Source organism: Symphodus melops, assembly GCF_947650265.1.
Source record: "Symphodus melops genome assembly, chromosome: 17".
In the NCBI taxonomy this organism is placed as follows: domain Eukaryota; kingdom Metazoa; phylum Chordata; class Actinopteri; order Labriformes; family Labridae; genus Symphodus; species Symphodus melops.
In genome coordinates, this window is record NC_136707.1 from 4,977,260 (window position 1) to 4,991,247 (window position 13,988).

Here is a 13,988-nt window from a genome sequence, read left to right on the forward strand (position 1 = left end):
CTTTTGATTTGGAATTCGACTAACCAAGTGCTTTAAATACTGTCCTGGAAAGTCTCCTCTCATGTGTCATAACAGTGTGTGTGTGTGTGTGTGTGTGTGTGTGTGTGTGTGTGTGCATGTGTGTGTGTGTGTGTGGGTGTGTGTGTTGACACTCTTGGTGGCAGTAAAACCTGGACTTTGCTGCCAAGATGCTCAGTGCAGAAGAACCACCTTAAGAAGTTGCTTTAAACCCAGGCACTAGTTTATATACAGCCACTTGACGTGTGTGTATAATAAATATTATTGTTAGTATCGGCTGTCTAAATAAACCACTTTCAATCTAAGTGACACTTTAATGAGAGCAACAAGTGGAAGTTTAGGGTTAAGACCTGTCATTTAAAGGTGGGAAGAGAGTTCCTGAAAATCACCATAATTTAGCCACAAAGGTCCTATGCTCTTTGGCAAAAACACCTAGTCTGTGTTTGTCCGACTATTGGAAGCCAATGTGGGGCCACAGCCAGCAGGTTCAAAGGTTTTTCGTCAGGTGATTTAGCTGCTATTGTTGTATTTACCTCACGTTATTTCTGTATGGCTGAGGGCTTAAACTGCAGCATTAGAAATTCGTAACAGAGCCGACATTGGGTTAATTCAGCTCCAGCCTGCCCTTAAAGGGAACATATACCTTGACTTGGGTTTTAGCCATCCCACAATCAGCCCTTTGCATTTGAAGTAAAGCACTGTTTGTGAGCCACCTTTCCTACAACATTACACCAATTATTACAATTACATTGTTGTCTGAATCAAGAAAATCCTGATCCTCTTGATAATCCTGAGTCTTCGTTCTCAGCTTTTTTATGGACATGACAAGTTTTCGGGCAACAGGTGGAAACAAATAAATACTGTTTGTGATAAGGGAGTTACTGAGGGTCAGTTTTTATTAGCCTAGAATTTGATACAGCCTAGCTAGCTCTTTCCCCTATTTTTAGCCTTCATGCAAGGCTTCACTAGCTGGCTAATTTGGTACCATACCGACACAAAGATGGTTTTAATCTTCTCAAAAAGCAATAGCTCAAAAAAGCGTTGCAAAATGATATCAGTACACATATTATAGGGAAATAAATTACGTTTCTGACTATCCATTCAGTTATGCTATGCTATACAAACAATGAGCAGCTGTATCAACTTTAATTATATCATATTGTAAATGACAGGAACCCATTACTTCCTTGCCTTGACTTTGCCATTGCCATGTGATAAGTGAATCAGTTACCCAGTGATCATTGTAGCACATGTGTTTATATGAGTGTGTGTATGTTTGTGTGCGTGTGTGATTCAAAGGTTGAACAACTTAAAATGATAACAGAAAACACAATCATAGGCAATCTGTGTTGACCTTGCAAGTATGTAAATGAGTAATTCAGTGCTAGTTAGCTTTACATGGAAATGCGATCTAACTTGACCCCTCAACTATACAAAAAAATAATATCACTTTAATCAAATAATTCACCATCCGACCATACACACACAGGATATTTTGCCCTTGCTTCCTGCTCAGATGGGAAGCTTACATTTTGTTATATTGACCGCTGCGCACTAAATTAGCAAATCCAAAAAAGCTGAGTGAATCTGATATGACCAACAACTGAAAAGACAATGGACAGTCATATTAGCCATAATTCAAGCTCAAAAAACTTATTCACAGCGCTGCCAACTTTTGAATTTAACTTGAAGTGAGATTTGTTTTCAGGGAAGGAGGTTAAGAAGTATTCATATTCATTTTAATCAATTGCAGTCTTTTCCTGGGTTGTCAAAAAAAAAATCCCCAAACCATTGTGATTGGCTGCTCCCCAGGCACTTGCCTTTCTATGATTTATATGAGTTGCTATTCCACACGTCAAAAAAGTTCAAACCTGTATGGTTCCAACAGATTCTCATGATAACTGGTACATTCAAGGGCGATTAAAAGTGATGTTTTAGCCTTGTGTGAAGCTCAGCGCCCTCAAAATATACAAGAGTGTAATGCTCAATGTGCTTTGAGGGTTAGCAGCCATGCTATTTGACATCTTAGCTACTTTAAGACAACAGCTAACATTAGCATTTAATACCTTCTAGCTAACTTTACTGTTTGTTGTTTTACAGCATACAAAATGGAGTTGTTATATAATAGCAGGTTTTCAAAAACATGTAAATGAATTGCGGCCTGGAGTTCAGTTGTACAACATAATTTTAACAAATTTTAGCGCCCCGACTTCAGCACAACATATGGGGAGAACGATGTTTCTAAGAATATAGTGAATTGTCTTCAATCACTCTTTCTAAGTGTCTGTGTAGTCTCAAAGTCTACCAGTGAATTGAGTCTGTTGGTACAACTTCCTGTGACATCATTAGCTCAGGATTTTCTCTTCAAATATGGTAGCCAGAAGGCAGCAGAACAAGCAATCAGTTCTGCAGCATTGCCACACCCTGCATTACTACAACCCATCCCACCATGACTTCCTGTTCCTTCAATGAGTTTAGATGCCCCTAGTTTCTGTTTTGACTCAACCTGTGGAGGAACCCATCATTGGCTAATCTCCTCCTCTACCTCCTTATCTCTCCTGCCTCTTTGCTATAGCGACCCCTGTTCTTCCTCTTTCTGTCGCTGTCATGAAATGGAGAATTTGATATTTTGTAACTGAGGCAGCGGCTAGTCCTGGTAGTGAACAAGGACATTTTGTTGTGTATGTGGGCTTGTGTTGCGGGGGAGGGGAGAGTAACCATGAAAGGCCTTTTGCTAATGGGTAAAGCTGGCCATAGGGGGTGGACATGAGTACAATATCTATTATCCACACAAACACGGACACACAGACTGACTTAAACATCTGCCATCTTGAGTCGAACTGCTCCCAGACTGAAAGGCTGCAGCTCAATACAAAAAACATTAGTTGCAATTAGTCTTGAGTGAGGTTTTAAAAGGCAAAGCATCGGAACGTGGACGTCAGACGAATGATGGGAAACTATGAGACTGAGATCAAACCATCAAATGGGATGTGTGAAGACAAAGAGAAGAGGAAGATGATGGGAAATATATGAAATGTGATATCATGTTTGAAATGCAACTCTTTTGTCACACTTATAAGTTTCATTCTTGCTTCACTGCATAGTTGGACAGAAGTCGGAGTCATGTGTGGTCAGTTTTCACAGGGAGTTTGTTGTGTCTTAAGTGAGTTTTTAAAGGAATAGTTGTGGAAATTGACATAGTAATCAGCTTCAAAAGAACTACAAGATTGATAAATCTTAGTTCTGTCTATTACTCTGTACTGAGGCAGATCTTTAAATGAAGCAACGTTGACTCCTTGTTGTTGGGATATATTGAAAGAGGCTATTTTTTTTTCTTTCTTTCTTGCTTGCTAAGCAGACTATTCCACCTCTCCTCTTTTTTCACGACCTCTCTTTCTCTCTCGTCTTTGTAGCCTGCTGAAAACTTTTTGGTCAGCCAATTGTTTGCCATCTGTGATCGGTCACAGTTTCAGAGAGGGAAGCCCCATTCACCAAGACTGGCTCACCCCCTTCCTGCCTGACCTCCTCCTCCTCCCATCCTGTGATACAGCCAATAGGTTGGTCGTCTGCAGTGTCATTGATCTTTGGGTCACCGTGGTGACGGTCTGACTCTGAGGCACGGGCCAGTTACCAGCTGTGTGTGTGTGTGTGTATGTGTGTGTTGTGCCTACCAGCTGGCCTGTTCGTGCTCCGATTGGATTAGCTTCCCATTTAAAGCCCAAATGGATCCTTAACTCCAACCCCCACTTCTTACACACACACACACACACACACACACACACACACACACACACACTGGCCTCGCCTCATTATGGCATCCTGACATGTATCTGATGCCCATCTTCAAACTTGTGATGCAACTTTGAAATTCTCTAAGCTGATAAAACCTTTACACCAGTTTTTATGTTTCTTATCCACACAAGCATTTAGTATTGCACATATTTGTCACTGTCATTGTGCTTTTGAAGATTTTATATTCCATGTATTGTCTTGACTTTTATTTGGGCAATAAGTCTATGATAATGATTGAATATAATTATTATAAGGATCCTGGCACGTTGTGGTTGACTCACAGGAATTTCCTCTTTTTAAGCTGTGTCATTCAGCTTGTGTTGGTCTCCCCCCAGCTTCACAAAAACACATAAATACAAAACATGTACTGTGAGTAATCCACGAAAGTCAGATGCTGCAAGTGTGAATCCTCTAGGCTCTTTGAAATTGTGAATATTACAAGTTAATCTAATCAAGCTTGAAGTGTGTAACCCAGTTTTCTGACATTTTATTTCTGTCAAGAAAGCTTCTCTTTAATGGCCGACCAAAAGTAACAACTTCATGGGTGTGTTTTTTTCATAAACACAGGCCCCCTGTCCTTTCTTCCTCTTCTCTTCCTGTTCCTGTGCACACACCTCACTTCCTTTTGCTGCTGTCATCTGATTGGCTCAAAACAGAGCATGAGGTGCCTTTTAAGGCTGTGCATTTTTATACAGGTTTCGTGCAGACTTTAGGGGGTTGGTGACAGCTTCTGTCGTCTTACCCATTCAAGGAAGTAATGTCAGAATTATATGTTTTTGCTTTGCAGAGAGACACAAATACATGTATGAAGCTGTGAGATTTAAAAGAAGAAGCACTGCAGGAAATGGGGAAAAATGCACCAAAAATGTGTGTAAAACGGGAGTGGCACGCTTACAAATGTGAATCGATAAAACTTGAACTTAGAGAGGAATGACTTTTCTATCTTTGTGTCTAAATCTATGACGCACACACGTACACACTTCTTATTTATCCCCTGCATGGTTGTTTAACCCAGGGAGGCTTATCAATCCTTTGCCATCTGTCTCTGTCTGGTGGGAAGGCTCCCTGTCTCAGATTGGCTCTTTCAACAGCAGCCAGCCCTCCGATTGGCTCATTTTGATACATTTCTTAACCTATAGACTGGTACCGGGCTTCCTTTTGCTTCCTGATCTTCCTTATTCCATTGCTTCCCCCTCAGCTGCAGCCTGTGAGAGGTCAGCCACCTCCACACGCCCATGCACTTTGGTCTGCAGTCCTCTGGCAGTCAGCTCTGTTTCAATGTTCCTTACATAACATCACAGCCCATCGTGCCTCCCTGATTTATTTGCACATGTCCTTATACTGTATCTTCCCATGTCTTTGTTTTCTTTCAGACTCTTTATCTTTCTTTCTATTTTATTTTCTGACAAAACATAATTTCAGATGTCCCCTCTCCTGTCCTCTCCTTTCTTCTCCTCTGCATGGTAACTGAGCCCACCCTCTTGTTTTTGGACACAAAAAAAACAACTTCATGCACCCAGTGGCCCTCATTTGCTGAGTAAAGATTGCATGCGTTGCTTTGCTTTGTTGTATTGTAGCATCTCTTTTTTGTTTTAAAGCCAGCAGCAGGTTTGTGTTTGTGTGTGTGTGTGTGTGTGTGTGTGTGTGTGTGTGTGTGTATACGTATGTATGTATGTGTGTGCTTTATTGTTTTGTATGGAGAGGGGCAGTTCATTTCTATTTGCAGTTCCCACCCTTCTCACACTCACTGTTTGAATGAGCAGCCTGCTCAGCTCTGATTGGCTGCCGATGGTTGCCATATAAGGGCATGGGCCAGCAGCCGCTGCAGGAAGTGGGGTAAAGAGGAAGTGGAGAGCCGGTTCTTGCAGACCGGCAGCAGAATATGCAACCTATCGAGAATTCACAAGAAACTGCCACACCTTCATCCTTCTATCCTTTCCTCTTTTTTCAGTTTACATCACATCAACTCAACGCTTATACCATATTATTATTGATTCTATCCTCTCCTTTATGTCTTTACATTTCTCATTCATCATCCTCTTGTATTCTTCTCCTCTGTTTTCTTCCACTTCTCTCCTTCCTGATTCAGTATCCTCCACCGATTAGCACTTTCAAAAATGTGTGTGAGCCAGTCGCCCGTGTAGTACCTGCTGTACTTAGAAACACGCTCAGACGATGTGCCTGGAAGCCTCTTAATCACCCGTGGCAGCGATCTTTCAGCTTAGAGCAGCAGACTGGCCTTATTTTACAGCCGAGGGTAGGGCAAAGTCCACTTCGAGCTTTCAGCAGCAGCTGCGGCACATGTTGCCATTGTGCAGATTGTTGTAAGAGTTCAGTATGATGTAATGTGTCAGGGTGAGACATGGAGAACTAAACAATTTCAAATCAACACGTGCTGGGATTATTTTAAGTTGATTACATTATTTAATGCTAACTATGTGAAATGTAATAACCTTTGAGCAACCTAGATTCCCCAACCTGAAAATGTTATTCTACAACAACAGGAATAACAACATCCCTTTCAAAGCTGACTCGCTGAGTCGGTTCATGGAGGCGTCCTAATCAGTTGATAAGGACACGTCCTGGACGTCTCACTGTGAATGTGTTCCAGGCACACCCAGCTGTGAGGACATCCCGGGGGCATACCCAGGGCAACGTTGGGAGATTAAGTATCCAAGCAGGCAAATGGGTCCTTCATGGAGAGCTGGAGGGTGTGAATGGAGAAATGGATGAGCTTTTGCTGCAAGAGGTTCTTTCAACTTTAGGAAATGTTCACAAGATTCAAGACAGAATGTGGAAACAACATGGACGCTAAATCAATAAAATATGTAATGGTTACCGTATATGTATATATTCATGTATACACGGTTGGCCTTTTCAGTCGAACCCATACAGTATTGTGTTCCAGGCTTCAGGAAAATGCATCAGTTTGCCTGAAACTTGCAGGTAACCAGATTCAGGTTGTACCTGTGGAGTGACTTAGCGGGCGACGAAAGTGCCACAGTTTTGATTTTGCAATTCCTTTCCCCCCCCTTCTCTGAGGCTTTGTTTGTGTTTCATTTGTCAGGAGTGTGCGAGGTGTTATTGTGTGCAGTTTGGTGAAGTCTTAATGTGTGTGTGTGTGTGTTTGTGTTGTGTGTATTTGTTGACAAGATTGTGTATTAACCAGACCACGCCCCCCTCTAAACTCTGACATCCATAAAAGGAGATCTTTAAGTTTGTCACATGACAACAATCTGAGGAATGCGAGAGCGGTCACATGGGATGGTGTCTTGAGGAAATCAGCTTCACCCCCTAAGGCCTTTTAACTGTTGTGTATGTGTGTGTGTGGGAGTGCGGCTCATAAGGAGTGTGCTCCTATTTGAAAGCACCTACCTCTACTTACATGCATGTATCAATTTATTGTTAACAGTGTATCAGTACAGTGTATCAGTACGCCCTTTTTGAAGACTTTTGTGTTTTTGTGTGGTGTGTGTGTGTGTGTGTGTGTGTGTGTGTGTGTGTGTGTGTGTGACTACAGGGGAATTCGCAGCTCGAGAGATTTCACTTCTCTTATGTTTCAGTTACTGGAAACTGCAGAGGAGGACGTTCCAATTTCCTTTACAGACAGCAGATGAACAAGTATGTGTGTGTGTGTGTGTGTGTGTGTTTGTGATGGATTGTGTGATAGTGGCCACTGACTGTGAGTCATTTAGGTACAAAGGGGAGCTGGTTCAAAGTCATTATTTAGCATAAAATCAGATTTTTCTTTAAAAGTAAAAGAATAAACAGCAAAAACAAAAAGCCCCATACTTCTTGTTTTACCATATCTAAGCCTAGTGTAGGATGAAATTAACAAACCTTTAATTTTTTGCACATGTGTTTATGAAAGAAGAAGAAATGAGAATCAGCCCTTAAACCACTTCCTAAATCTGAAGCCATGATGTGGGCTGCAGCTGATGCTCTCTGCCGCCTCCTACAGATGGAACGTCGACTGAAACCACAAGGCTGTCCCTTTTTGTACACACAGAAAGGGACTTCCTCTTTATTTACACTCTGGCACCATATAAGGTTAACAATTGGCAGGTATAGACAGACAACCCCCCTTTAGGAGCATTGGCACTGATGGAGCCAGAGGAAGCCATATCTGGGCAGCCTGAGGGTGTTTGTACAATCTTTGCTTGTATCTGTTGTACCATGTCTGAGCTTGTTAGTCATCATGAGACTGCAACAGCCTGGCAACTCCTTTTCGCTGTCATCAGCATAGTCGACCGTTTGTGTTTTTCCAAACTGGACCAAAAGTGTAAGAGTTCCTGTTTTAGCCTTTTAAATGTTCATAACTTTAAAGATGTTTGTGGTATAAAGGTTAAACCCTGGTGCACTTTCATTTTCCCTCTTAATAACATTTACTCTTGAAAATACATTTCCTGTTTTCTCATCTCGGAGGTTTGCACGTCATAATGTTGATGTGAGCTGCATTTAAAGTAAAGGTTTTAAAACTTAGTGTCAGGTTTGTTTGTTTGTACTAACAAACTTTAGTATGCTCACAACTAATTTGATGATTTTGCTACCACTTTCCTTTACCACAAAGAAGCTCCTTAAAAACCAAAAGGCTAAAAAGCCTATTAACCATTTGGAGGTTTAAATCTAATTTATAAATGTCAACTTCTTGGTGGTGTTAAAGAAAATCTATGTCATTACGTGGGGTCACGGCAGTAAAAATGTCTGTTAACAATTATCATCCATCCAAAAGTTTTTGAGACATTTCAGTCCAATTTAAGCCACTAGTGCACATTTTCTTTTAACCCCAAAAAATGAAATACAAAGCTTTCATTCAGATTCTTTATCCCAAAATCTCATCCCAAATTCTGTGTTCCTGAACTCTCCTAGTACTATACTACTATAGATCACATATTCATTAAGAGCGTGCAATCCTGCCCACTTGTCAAATTGGGATCCAAAACACTATCCAAATTGTTCACCAAGCAATTTTGTCCATTAGCACTTTTTTCTGATTATTCCACATGAATGAATGTTTACACAGAAAATGAAAAGGGTTGAGGAACAACGCTGACTTTCAACCTAAAGTTTTTTTCTTCTGCTGCACTTTAATTGTGTTTCATCTGAGGAATGTGCAGTTCACAAGGTTTGTAAGCATATTCCAATTTTAGCATCTTTCACCCCTCTGCAGTTTTCTTGTTTGTGTTTGACCTCGAAACTATGTAGACGCTGAGTCATTACATCATGTCCACCTGACCTCCTTCATATAGAGGATTTAGTGAGTGAGAGGAAAGGAAAAAAATTACTCGAGGACAGGAGGAGAGATGGATCTGTGTGGATGGATAAGTACAGAAATAAGACCAGAAAAAGACGAGTGTGAGAGAGTTAGAGGGAGACAGGCAGGACAAATACACTGGATTCATTCATAAGCCATCTAGGACCTGGCTCTTTCCCGCCACCTCTCTTCGTCCTCCTCCTCCCTCCAACATCCCAGAGCCCTCTCCCTCTAGTGTTACCCCTCCTTCCTCCGCCAGCCCAACAAGCCCATCCCAAAGGAAATGGGAGGTGACGTAATGTTTGACTGACCTCCTTGAGAATATAGGCAGCAGTCGATTGCTCCTCTTTTCTCGACACTTTTTATATCAGAACTGCTCTCTTCATTCATTAATCCATTCAGTTGCTCTTTCTCATCTCTTTGATATGTCTCCTGGCATCATAATCAATTCCACCATCTGTTTTGTGTGGTCTGCAAGCCTGTTACAGTCCAAAAAAACAACACTTCTTGGCTTTGAACAACAAGGGCAAAAAAAAAAAGCAATAAACGTGGGAACATAACACCACGAATAATTATTTCCAGTGTTAATTTATCCGTCAGAAGAACATAGGCGGCTTTCTGCTTGTTGCCGTTACCATATTTTCTTTAAATATGTAAAAATGTTTGTTGTTGGAGAAACCTAGAAACTAGTGATGCCAGACAGTCATTCATAATTGTCTAGATTAAAAAACATCATTATTACTGTATATAACTATATTTTTAATAAATACATGATAATTGATTGATTCATGATGACCACATAAGTTAGCTCAAAAACATTAATCTTGTCTTCTTATTACTGTAGACGTTTTTTGTCTCAAATTAAAGGATAAAGAGCAACATCTACCCTTACACCAAATGTCTGAACAAAGAACCAAAAAACCTCTATAAACATAAGTTACTCTAACCATTTTTTTTCTCTCTAAGTGACTTTAAGTAAACAATTGATTCTGTGAGATAAAAATGTGAGTTTTCAGGCCCCAATCTTTGTGTGAGGGAGGAGAACGAGAAATGGGGCTGAGTGGTTAAAGTCAGTGGCCACTTTTACATACTGCTGACCTAAAAATTATGGATGCTAATTGCTAACGTGGTGGAGACATTGTGTTGCCAAACATGGAGAGTAATGAGGAGGATGAAAAAGAGGACAGCTTGAATAAGCTGCATTAATACTGTAAGTTCGCACTGTGAGCTGAAAGTGAACTCCTTCTATGTTCTTTGTTTCTCGGGCTAACGTTAACCAAAGCTGGCATGAAGCTGCTTGCTAGCAGGAGTTACTGTAGGTATGGCTGTTGTCACTGAAAAGATCAATCAGTGTGCTTTACCATATTAAACTCTACAGTCCTATTTGCTAACAGCTGAAGTATTCTGTAAACCGGTTTAAAGATGTTTTTGTGGTAACTTTGGTTTAAATCTCGATTGTTCTGGTTCCTGTATAAGACTTGTGTTTGCATGGTTTTGCTGACAGTAAAATGGAATTAATTGTCCTTATATTGAACATGCATGAATCACTATTGTCTTTCTGTCAACATATTTGATACAGTTTGTGTTTTTATCTTTGGCCCCTATATCCTAGAAATCATTCAAACCCACCATTTGCAAATAACTGATCCTAAAAATAAGATGGGCAAAATAAGGAAATGAATGTATGGGACATTTATTTTTGTTGATGTGACAACCTTTCAAATGATTGAATATGTAATGTGTTCCACAGATGTAAGATTCACTGTAAACAAGTTCAAACTCGCCGAATGTATTTTCATCCATAGCATGTAGGATATTAGCTGTTTCTTAGATTTCACATTTGACACTTTTTCCTTGTTCTCTCTGCTTAGCTCTTCCTCTTTGAATTTTAACAATTTCCACAAGCTATGAACAACTCTGTGGCCTAGTTTTACTCCTGTTTCCCTCTTTGCAGTTTGCACATTCACTTCCCATAAAGACGCGAGAGAGACTCTTATTATATTTTTTTCTTAAAGTATGTTTCTTTGAAAAAGGAAAGAAAAGGAAGAAACAAGAGCCATGAGAATGAGGAGAAGCTTTGTGTGTGCGTACGTGCATGTGTGTGTCCCTACATGTGTGTGTGTGTGTGTGTGTGTGTGTGTGTGTGTTAATGTGGGATTCCCTGAGCTGTGGGATGGAGTCAAACCCCAAAATGTAGGTCAAGAGGCACAGCCTTTTCCTCGCCTTGTGTTGTACTTGTGCTGTTGCATAACCATGCGCGTGCACACGCGCACACACACACACACACACACACACACACACACACACACACACACACACACACACACACACACACACACACACACACACACACACACACACACACATTCACAATACACTAATGTGTAGCTGGATCCTGGATGCCAAGATACACAACATTAGACTGAGACTGTGCTGATGTGAAGGAAAGACATCCAGAGTAAGCAAATGTAGAAAACCTACAGCTGTAATTTTTCATGCTCAATTTGATCAAATGTATTTAATGGCAGGAAAGTTTCATGAAAAACATTTTTCCTGATGCATTAAAGAACAAGATCATATTTGGACAATAAATTAAAAACACACAACTATTTAAACAAAGAAACATACAGTCAAATTAAGCACAATTTATTCACATTCATTTTTGCACGTTTTTGCAAGTAACTTAAGTACATCAACTCTACACAAAGACTGCTGACTGCTGTGTGTGTGTGTGTGTGTGTGTGTTAGGTAGATTGTTTGCTGCACAGTGATTGGCTAAACAGTAGCAGCTATCACCTGGACTGGATGTCCTTGTAGGGAGATTCTGGTCATAGTTCAGGTTTTTATTACTCATTGAGGATCAGCAGTACATCAGACATATTCAACAGACCGCCTGTGCAGGTACTTTCAACCATAATCTGTATCTTCAACCATTATTAACAATATATACACATACACAACTAAATATACATAATAATAATAACTGTCATTATCAGTTATACTTTATTAATCCCACCAGGGGAAATTCGGTTTACACTCTGTCTAATGAACATGAACACACACGCCGAGATACACTCTCATGCACAAACAGGATCCGAGTGACATGCATTAATGGAGAGGTCTCCATTAAGTGAGGGGGGTGCCCACAGCAAGTGCTCCAGAGCAGTTTTGGGGTCCGGTGCCTTGCTCAAGGACACCTGGGCAGTGCTCAGGCAGTGGACTGGCACCTCTCCAGCGACCAAACCAATTTCCAGACTTGGTCCGTGCCGGGAGATGAACGGAAAGATGTTAGAAAGAACACCCATTTGGAGGTTTTACCTCTCATATCTTTGACAGAGCCGAACAGTTGAAGTCAAGTTTAGGCTCGTAAATGTAAACGCCCATCGTCGCATTGATAAAGAAACTACAAAAACATGAATAAAGATTGAGAGATGAGGCTATATGACTCTACAGAACTTTAATGACTTAAAGGTAAGATTATGGTTTAACTGAATCAGCCTGCTTACATACGTTTAAGTGGATCTATACTGTTAGATTACCAGAGGATTACTTTATAAAAGTCTCTTCTGCACCCTCATTAGCTAGGTCTGTTTTTACTTTTTTATTACCAAACAAAAGTTTCAAACCCAGGCTGTTTCATCTCAGGGACTGAATGAAGGTCATATAATTTAAAAATGACTAACGTGTAAAGGTGCCACTGAAGGTCACCTTACATAGCAGAGATTAAAATGAACAAAGTTACAACAAATCTATAAAACAAACATTGAAAAAAAAAAACACATTTACAGCGTATGAAATCATGTTGAATGGAAATAACAACATATACTTTTTTAAGGTGAATACACATTATAAGGTCCTTGTTTTACAGGTTGGAAATGTAAATGCTCTGCACCTTCACACCTTACTCTAACCATGTGGCCCTCTCAGAAAAGTACTGGAAAAGCCTCATGTCTATTATTTTGTCTTTCCTCTTCTCTCCCCATTTATTTCACCTTTGTAATTGTTGTGTTTATGCCTTTAACCTCTGCAAACTCTACTTAATTCCCCTCCTGCTGGTTCGTTACACAAGGAGACACAGGGCGAAGGAAAAAGAACTGGAGAAAGTGAAGTGTGTGTGTGTGTGTGTGTGTGTGGGGGGGGGGGGGGGGGGGATTGTGAACATTGAGGGACGTTTTCTTTTCTTGGCTCATCTGATTGTAAGCTGATAGCCTGGGACGTACTCTAAAGCTCTTACATAAGAAGACAACCTAAGGGTGTGTAAGTGTGCATGTGTGTGCGTGAAAATGATAATCAGACCGGTTTCTGTCTTGTTTTCCCCGTTTCTATGCTAACCGAGTATAACTGGGTTAGTCACACTGTCTTTTTTTATGTTTAAGGAATTTTCTTGTGTCTGCCCTGTTGTTGAGAAGAAAATGGAACATTGTGAGTGTGCGTCTGTGTGGATCATGGCTGAAATGCTTTTTTTCCATAAACTCTGACCTAATTTCACAACATATCCCTGTGTATAACCTTTCAATTATTTGTGCACGCTGACATACATCACATGCCGCTTTGTCCCGCTCAGTATGTGGCGAAAAAAATCCTGCTTGACTTGTCAGGACGGAGGTTTAAGGATAAGGATCAAATGTTTTCTTTGCAAGTATTCAAAGTTTCACATGAAGAAATGATCCTTTGCAGCCTGATTGAGGTTGTGTATTTGTTATTAAAATAAAGAAAATAAACATTTGCAAGTAAGAAGTTTATTTATTGTGGGAAAGTGAGAAGAAATTATGCATTAAATTAAATTATGCATGGAGATGATCTAAAACATCTTAATGTTCTGATGACTCATAGAACAAGTTTCTGTATCTGTATATACTGCGTTATCGTAAATTCTCTTTGTAACATCCATTCTGATTTACTTGAGTCCTGATCATTCAGTTCA